This window comes from Pteropus medius, unplaced genomic scaffold (genome assembly GCF_902729225.1).
Source record: "Pteropus medius unplaced genomic scaffold, Ma_sr-lr_union100, whole genome shotgun sequence".
Classification (NCBI taxonomy): domain Eukaryota; kingdom Metazoa; phylum Chordata; class Mammalia; order Chiroptera; family Pteropodidae; genus Pteropus; species Pteropus medius.
This window is the reverse complement of record NW_024340847.1, coordinates 1,111,232-1,121,254: the sequence shown is the minus strand read 5'-3', so window position 1 is coordinate 1,121,254 and position 10,023 is coordinate 1,111,232.

The following is a 10,023-nucleotide window of genomic DNA, read 5'->3' as shown; positions in this document are numbered from 1 at the left end:
GTAAGGGCTCCGGTGACCTGGCACCAGTTTCTTGCGGAATCCCAGGATGCACAAGACTTGACTCCTGGGGGGGACGGTGACCAGGTTCCTGCGAGCCGCTCTCTATTACACTATTTACAAAGGGAAGCTCGGGGTTCACTGTTCCCATCCTTTATAAGGAGCCAAACACACATCCCTTTCATCGTAGATTTGTTCTTCCAAAGAGCAAGAGTAAAAAATAATAATAGTAATAACTTATAACCCCCAATCGCAGGTATTCATGCCCGTTTAATCGAGTGAAAGATTAAAGCCAAACCGAAGCCTCTGTTCAGACAGGCCACCTCAACTCCGCTTTTCCACACAGGGGAGACCACACTTCGGTGGACACAGCCCCTTAAATTAAGCGCACCCAAACCTTCGTCTGCCAGTCAGGCCCGCGACTTGTCGACTAACCATGAGCGTGTCTCCTGGGGGCACTTCTGTTTCTGCACTTGGGACACGGAAGGGTCTCACGCTCATTTAGATAAGTAAGATATTAAAGCAAAAGAAGTGGCTTTTTAAATTGTGGCATAGTCATACAACGGAGAACTTTCCAGAAATAAAAAGGAACAAACTAGGGATAAACACAACAATGAGATCCATTTCGAATGCGTTAAATCGAGTGGAAGAAGTCAGACCCAGGAAAATAGGTTCTGTGGTTCCATGGGTACGAATTCCAAGGACGGGCAGAGCTAACCTCTGGCTACGCATTCAGGAGGGAGCACCGGACCTGGGGGCAGCGGAGACACGGGGGTGACTACCAAGGGTGCGCGGGCGCTTCCTGGGGTGACGGAACATTCCGCATCTCGCTGGGGACGGCGTCACGCGGGTACTCACGTGTGTTCGAGAACTCAGAGGAAGCACCTGGGGGCCGTGCGTTGTTAGACGGACGACACATCCGATCGCACGGGCCCTGGGACACTGAGTGTGAGACAGACGGCGCGCCGGTGACAGTCGGGAGGACGCTGACCAGGAAGACCGGCCACACGGCCCGCGCGCGGCACGGACACGCACGCACGCTCCGGCGGGGCGGCCTCTCATGGGGTTTGACGTGAGCGGGGACCACGAACGCTCGTTTAAGAGCTAAAGCTTCCTAAGTTCATGGCAGGGTTATGAGAAGTTGAAACACGTGCCCCAAACGGCAGGCCAGCCTCGGTCTCACCGTTTGCCCGAAAGAAATGAATCTGGGAGCACAGAGCAGCGTCTCCGCGGTTCGATGTTTTCCAGCGTCTTAAAAGGCGGAGCACAGTGCCGTTTGAGGCTGTTATTTTTACTACTGTTTTTAAAGGGTTTTGTCCTATGAGAAGACGTGGACTCGTACGGACTACAGCAGTGCGCGCTGCCTTGGCTTCGTCGGGGTCTGTCCTGACGGGACCTAAGGGCTGCCCAGGCCAATCGCCCAGCGGCGCTGCCAAGATTAAATGAGTTCTTCAAACGAAGCCGGCGACCTGGTGACATCAGCTGCCTCTCCTCGCTGGGAAGGTACCACAGCAATATCACCGGCTCTTTCTCAAATGCCCCCAGCCGAGCTGCCGGGCTGACTCGGTGTTTGTAGCTTGCGACGTCTTACCAAGTGTCAGCAGAGTGACTGATTCCAAAGACTTTCTTAAATAATACATGGATTTGGCGCTGAGTGATTTATTAACAAAACTATTAATGCCTGAAATGTTTTTGTCAAGTTTTGCAAAAACGGCATAAATGTTAAAACGCCATCCACGCAGACTGACTGCCAGGAAAAAGCGGTCCCATTATGGAGGACTCTATGGAATATTTATAAGCTCCGACCGAAAACAGTTCCAGGCAGGCGGCCAAAGTGCGAGACTGTGGCTACCTTGTTATAATTTAGGCTTTTTATGAAATTCAACAAAACAGAAAAGGAAGAGAATTTCCATCACCGTCGGTGCCCCGGTAATGCTTTTCTTGAGATTGTTCAATTTACTCAGATATATTTTTATCTGGTTTTCCGTTTCTTCCCAAAGGGTTCCCGAGACGTCTTCAGAATTTAGTTTTGCCGCAAAAACTAAAAGTTGGTCCTTGATGGGTTTTCAGTTCGCTCCACGTATGAGAGAAAGCAGAGGGAACGCACGCAGCACTCAGGGCGGAAGGGGCCCCTGGCTGGCCACTGGCTCTGCCAGACGAGTAGATGACTCACAGGTGTGAAGAGTTAGGCAGACGAGCCGCACACACCGCACCCGAGTCCCCCAGTGAGGAGGAAAGTCCACTCCAGCTTGGATGTCTAGCCTCGTCCTCGTCAAGGGGAGGCCCTGAGCAGCCGCCACCTTGGCCAAGCAGGGGACCCACTATCGCCAACGACTCTGCTACCGGTCAGCTTTTCCCTGGGAAAAGTACGGGTTAAGTCAATTGTGTGAACTAACTTTTCTTCAATGCAGACTCACTCATTCCAGGCTAGGAAAAGGATGTCATTTACTTAAAAACAAAAGCAAAAAACTGTCCTTCAATACAGCCCCGATGAGACTGAATGTGGGGTTCAGGACCGAGGCACGCGGGACTCCCCCATTACGTATAGCACGTGAGAAACTGGCTCAAAATAGAACATTACAAACTACACAGCTAGGGCCACAGAAAGAACAGAAAACCCCCGAGGCCCAGAGGGAACAGGAAAGCCGGGGGAGGAAGCGTGTGTCCGCTGACACGTGGTGACTCCGGACCCCAGAGTCGCAGGAGCGGGCAGCCAGGCCACCAGCTGCTGCGCACGCGCAGCCGGAGTCTGAGGCAGGTGCTCAGACAGGACCCGGGACCGAGCGCGCGGAGTGGGCGAGGCGGACGGGGCGGGGCGGGGCGGGTCTTACGCTCCGCAGCTCCCCGCCTTCCCACATTTCTTGGGCCGTTTTCATCTGTGGTAACGCGACGTTCATGCGCGAGGTCATTCACCAGCTGTTCTCCTTCTTCAAAGTCGCCTTTGCTATTCTTGGACCTTGTTGTTTTCACATAGATTCAGAACCAGCCTATCAATTTCCATGAAATAGTGCAGGATTTTTATTGAAATTGCGTTGAATCTACAAACATATTTGTAAATAATGATATTTTCACAAAAATGAGTCTTCCGATTCATGGCTGGCATAGCAAGTCTCTCTCTATTTCAGCAGAATGTCATCATTTTCAGAATAGAGATGTTGTGCATATTTTTATTGTTGGGTATTTCATGTTTATGATGTTACAGGTAATTTATTAAAATTTTATTTCTGACTATCTAACAACAGTACACAAAAAGACAATTATTATTAACCTTAGGTCCTGCATCCTTAAAAGCTCTGCATATTAATCTGATAGTTCACCTGCAGACGGTTCGACTTCCCAGGCACATCGGTCCGTAGCCGACGCGTTGAGCCCCGTTTCCAACTGCTTTGTATTCGCCGAGCCGCTTCCTGGGCAGCACGGACCACTCTGTCCTGTGAGGGACTTTCGGGGACCGCCGCCTCCCGTGCGCGTCGTCAGGCGCAGTGCGTCGGGAGAGGCTTCCCTCCGTGTCCTCGGCTTACGCTCACCAGTTTCGTGTCATGGTCGCCTGTGAGTTTGGACTGATGAGCCCTTTGGGGACGGAGGAGTCAGGTTAGGATTTCCTGGGAAGCCACGAGAGCGTGACCACGCCCAGGAACACGTGGGCAACGAGCAGGTGTCAGAGTCGCACCCCAACGCCGAGGCCTCGCGACCCGGGGTGCGCCTGCGTCCAGCGTCCCCACGCTGCCTGCGGGCTTGGCGAGTGCCACACAGCCGACGGCCCTGGGGACCGGCAGCCGTAAGGGGGGGACCCGGGCAACGCCTCCCGACCGCCGGCCGGAGCCCTTCTTCGCTCCAGGAGTGGCCGAGAACCCCCCGAGGTCCTCTCCCGCTTCCCCTTTCTCTCCCTGGAGAACGGACGCCCCGCGGAGTGCCCACGGAGGCGAGCGCCTGAGTCAGGGCAGCGGCCATCGGCCCTGACCACAAACAGGAGCCAGCGCCCCCTGTGTCTGTGTCCCGGCCTGACGCTGGGACTAATTATCCCTGGGCCAGGCGCTGGGGCGGCCACCGGGCGGACGTGCCACCGGCCGCTCACCAGGCAGGACTTATCCGTCCCAAGTGGTAAGACCTTGAAAGGAGCTCACATTCCTGAGTGATATTTGTCCCCATGCTAATTCGATCTTGGAAAAGCCAGGTTCCCTCGCAAGAAAGGCCAGCGAGAGAAAGAAGCGCGAGCTTTTCGCCCGGATGAATGGGAGGCAGAATCCGCTTCCACGGCTCTCGCTCCTCAGACGCTTTCCGATTAACCTCTGACTTCCTTCCCAGGAGGGTTTTAAGAGGGCCCCCGCTCCGCGTGTTTGTCCCTGTGACTTAAGACAAACCCAGCTGACAACGACAAAGCACCTTCTTTGTCCCCACATCAGTTAATTTAAAGGGGACATGTTTACTAACAGCTTAATCTATTTAGTGCAAACACTCTTTTGCATTCTTTTCTGCCATCAAAACAAAACCAAAAAAGCCTGCAAATATCACATGGAAGCTCCCGGAGTCGTAAGCCGGCCCTCACAGCCCCGTGACGGCCCTGAGCATCTCGGCTCCGCAAACGCCCTCCCTCTGCGCGACGCTGGGGCAGGACGCTGGCGTTGTGAGCGGCCAGTCTCCATTTTGGCCACTTTGCACAGCACAAACAGAGAAGCAATGAAAACTCACTTTGATCCCAAAATCTCCTTTCTCTGAGCCTCGGCGGACAGGAAAGCAGCGTTTACATTCCACAGAAAACCGACAATACTCTTCATTAGACTTGATCTAGTTCATAAGCAAACGATCGCTTGTAATTTCACAAACGGGACGAGCCAAGATTGCTTTTCTTTAAGTCTCACGTAGTTATATCGGGAAACATTGGTTCCCGCCAGTCCCCAGCTGCACGAAGGCTTAAACATCTGATTCGCGAGAGAAGCACAGTATAATTTTAATACTGTACTTGCTTATATCTTACTTTAAATACAGAGTAATCTTTGAAATTGAATTTACCTATAAAACTTTCATAAAATAAAAACGCATGATCTCATAAAATCAAATCAGTCTTTAATTGTAATAATAAAAATTACATTTAAGTAATGGTGTCTCCGAGTTAATAGCTCCATAAAATAGCAGCTGAAAAGCCAATCTTCGCTGCCTGAGCGACGGTTTCTTTGACATTTCTGTAATTAAAAGACGAAGTTCTGAGACGAGCTCAAACTGTGCCCCGGCTCGGCAGAAGTGCTGTCCGGAGCGAGTGCCCAGCCTGGCTCCCCAGTCAGTGGCGAAGACACCCGCAGAGCAGACACATCTCTGTCTCGGAAGGTGTCACTCACCTCAGCCAGGTGCCAGGGTGAAATGGTAGCGTTAACCCAGGAGGCGCGCACGCCGGAAACCCGGGCCAACGTCATGCTTCCTCTAGAGACGGAAGTAATGTCTTCTTTCGGGGTTTTGTTTTGTTTTGTTTTGTTTTGTTTTGTTTTGTTTTGTTTTGTTTTGCTGCACACCAGGAATAATATTTTCCCATATCGGACACTGTCATCGCTAATTTGTGGATTAGGGGATCTATAAGTATGATCTCCATTTTTAATGCCAGTGAGGAAATTCCATTTTATAAACACATTTTATTTCTAAAGAAGGCTCCTATTTGTTTAAATATTTAAAGTAACACATGTTACTTTTGTGCATCAGCCAAGAGAGAGAGAGGAGTGAAGGAAGGAAGGAAGGAAGGAAGGAAGGAAGGAAGGAAGGAAGGAAGGAAGGAAGGAAGGAAGGAAGGAAGGAAGGAAGGAAGGAAAATACAGACAGAAAGACAGAAAAAGAAAACAATTGTGGTGGGAAGGGGAACACAGGCAGAGTTGAGGGCGACCCACGGAATGGAAGAAGGTATTTGCAAATCATCTATCTCGTGAGGGATTGATACTCAGTATTTATGAAAACTTCAAAAACTCTATAACAACAAAAAACAAAACCCCATTCGAAAACGGGCAAAGGGCGTGAATAGACGTCTCTCCACGAAGGCATGCCCATGGCGATGAGCACGTGAAAAGGAGCTCTGTCTACTGAAGAGCTAACTCACTCCGTCGAAGGTCCGCAATCTTTTACCCAAACAGGGACTGAGCGTAATCGCTTGCAGAAAGCAAGCCCAGCGGGGACCGCGACTTAACCCGGCAGCAGTGGCTGGTCTCCGAGCCGCCTGGTCCATGCAGCAGAGGGACAACGGGGAAGCTGTGGTGGCCGTGGGCAGGGGACCAGAGACCCCCAAGCCTTGCCCCTGGCCTCTAGCAGTCTTAGGGGAGGGGCATGTGCCAAACAGCAGTCAAGCCAAGTACCACTTTATCCGGTCGTGGTCATCGGCCCCCAAGCCCACGGTGCATCTAGTAAATTGGGCTGGACATTAGACGCCTTTTCTCCTAAGCTACTTGGAAGACATGACTAAACCAGCCTAGCGCACAGCCGCCCCTGACTTCCCACCTCTGCCCCCACCCGACACCCACCATCTCCTCTTGGTGACAGAGCCTGGCCTTTGCTGGGTGCCCTGCTCCCACGAACAACAGACCATGCTCTCCATCAAGACCCGCCCTAAAATTTCAAGTGCTCACGAGCAGGAAACGTGTCTCATTCACCTTTGCAGAAGTTCGCATGATGCCGGCCACACACACGGCGTTCGCGAACCTTTGCTGAAACCGATCGCGTGACTTTGACAACGTTTACGCTTTAACAAACTGACTCACAGGCAACTCTGTAACAGTCGCAAAAAGAGTATCAACACCGAGCAGAACACTGGGCTCAGTACCTCACCTTGCTGCCTCGAGACAGTGAACCGGCTTCCTCCCTGACCCCGGATTTCTCTGAATCAGTGCCACCTACTGCCATCCACGGGCTCATGAGCACACAAACTACAGGGTCCGCCCTTTCCCCCAGTGTCCCAGGCTGATCATATGGAACACATAAAACAGTCACTTCTACAGGTTTTAGTAGATTCGAAGTAAAGGTAGCAGTAAAGGATCAGAAAGGAAATATTGCATGTTAAGTTTGTAGACTTCCGCTAAAGCAGTAATCAATGAAAAGTCTGGGAAGAAAAATGTAAAATAAACCAAAGAATGTAGGAGAAAGAAATAATAAAGAGAGAAAATTAATGAATAAAAACAAAGATTCAACGAGGAGGATCAAAGGGCAAACGTTTGTTCTTAGAAGCGATTGGGGAGGTCGACAAGTTCACGACACTGAGCAAGACTCTAAAGAAAAGGAACAAACCAGCAGCATTGGGGACGGGAAGACGCCTCGCGAGTCGTACGTAATGTTATTCACAAACGACACCTACGAATTTGAAAAGTCAAAGCAAACTGAAAAATCCCTCATGTATATTAAGAATTCCTAATGTTACATTAGGGAAAATATAACTAATCAGACCGATTCAAGGAATAAAACAAAGCCTAAATGATCCTATAACAGTTAATGAAATTGAATCGATAATTTCTCCCACTAAGAAAATGTCACGTTCAGATAGTTTTATAAGCGACTTCACGCCACTTTCGAGGAAAAGACCTCTCATCTCTTAATCAAGTAGGAACAGAAGAGAAATCCTTAGCCAGATGAGAAATATCCGCCAAACTCCGCATCGAGTGTCACTATAGTGGTGAGACGCTAGAAGCCCCCATCAGAAACAAAGCAATGATAACGCTGTCTTCCCGTCGCACAGGAGGGGCAGCTGGCATAGCAAGAAAATAGCATGACCATTGGGAAAGAAGGACTCTCATTATCTACAGACAGCCTGACTGTCCAAAACACCCAAAAACATTCAGACGAGTCATTAGAAATAATCAGTTGAACAAAACAGCTTACTATATGATCCACACAGAACCGCCAATATTATTCTTCGACCAGTGACAGAAAAGAAAACAAATGTTTAATATCATTCGAATAGAAAAAAAGAAACCTCTACATATCCTGAAGTATAAGTCTGCCATAAATGGGCAAAACCTTCATGGGGCCACTTTCCCGAGGTGACGAAAAGCATTAGAGAAGATGCGAACCCGTGGAGAGACCCCGTGTGCACACGCAGGAGGACTGGACGGCGTGCCGAGTCTCCCGCCGCTGACACACATGCAGTGGGGACACGGTCTCGACTCGAGGAGGCTTTTTATGGAGCATGGCTGATTTCAGAATTTATACAAAGCCGTAAAGGGCCAACGATGGCCAAGAGGCGCTTAGGGAAAGTGGCAGTGGAGAGACGTGCCCCACCGGACAGCGGGGGACGTCATGAGCCTGGAGAACGCAGGACGGTGACGCGGTTCTAGACAATCGACCATGGAAAAGAATAGAAATCCCACAATTTGACCCAAACGTGTATGGAAAGTCGTAGAAAACAGTCTCATAGATGACTGAGGAAAAACAGCTAGTTATTAAATGGTCCTGCGACAATTAATATCTATACTGGAAAAAATCAGATTGGATCCCGACATTACGTCAGTCAAAGACATTTTAGATGAATATCTTCATGATCTCAGGGTAGAGAAAGGCTCTTAAATAAATCACAAAAGACGCTAACCATAAAAAAAAACTTTGATAAATTGGACTACATTAAAGTGAAGGACTCTCAAAAAATAACATAAAAAAATAAAAAACAAGTCACAAACTGAGATATCGACAACACATCTAACTGACAAAAGTCCTATATTTGGAATATATAAAGTACTACATATGAATATACTAGAAAAAGTAAATGATACTGGATCAATTTTTTAAAAAAAGACATGAACAGAGGTTTCACAGAAGAGGAAATGTGAACAGAAAATGATCCTGTAGAAAGTTGTTCTACCTTTGTAATCAGGAAAATTTAAATGAAGACAGCAATGAGAATCATTGTTAGTCTTGTTAGATTTAAGAAGCTTAACAACGCCAGTGTTGGAGACACTGCGGATTAGTGGGCACTTAGACACGCGCGTGGGGACGCACATTGTGCGAGCACACTGATACCAGCGTAAAAAGCACCTGACACTGTTTTCCGAAGCTGGACATTTGCACACTTGACTCAGCAATTTCATAAACCCTCGAAAAAGTCTTGAATCTCTCTACCAGGAAACGTGTAGAAATGTTCATAGTGGCCCAAAGTCTAATAAAAAAATAATAATAATAAACTAGAAAAAAATTGGTTGTCCGTTGACTGGAGAACGGTCAACGGACAACCAATTTTTGTCCGTTAGAATATGTTTTGTATTGACACCTAAATATATCATTTTGCAGTTATCGTAAGTGGTATTGTTTATAAATTTTTCTTATTATTTATTGCTTATGTATAGAAAAATGATTGTTGCGCGTTGATCTTGTATCCAACAGACTGAAGCGCACTTAGTTTCAGAAGCTCGCTTCATAGATGCTTTCGTATTTCTATGAGGTATAAGCATCACAGAAGAAAATTATGTAGCAATAAAAAACAAACTTTGGCAGCGGCATGGAGGAATCGTAAAAACATAACATCGAGTGGGGGGGATAGTGCCAAACATGGTCTTCGGCGTGATTCCATTCGCACAGAGCTGACAGGGGAAGGAGGAGATGCAAATATGTTGCAGGGAGGAGCCCTACGAGCCAGAGCGGGGAACACCCAGCGAACTCGGAGCAGGGGAGGAGCGAAGGGGACGGGGACAAGCGTGCGTGGCGCCGGTCCCCGTCCAGTCCCCGCGCGGGCGCCGCGGCTCAGACGTTATTTCATGAAACTTCACGGAAGAAAAAGGAAGCCCGCTCTGCCTCGCCCCGGCACGAAATGCGGGCAAACCCGGGACAAGGAAAGGAAACCACGGGCCGACGTCCCTCGTCCGCGGAGATGCGGGGATTCCCGACAAAATGCCCGCGGACGGCCCGGCAGCGCGTGAGAAAGACCGAGGCTCCGCCGTCAGGCAGCTTCTCCCAGGAACGCGGGGCCGGTCCAGCGTTCAAACACCTAGCAGCGCCACCCCGAAGAGAAGCCACGTGACCACGGGAAGAGGCGCGGAAAAGCACCCGACAAGTTCCACATCGGCTCATCATAAA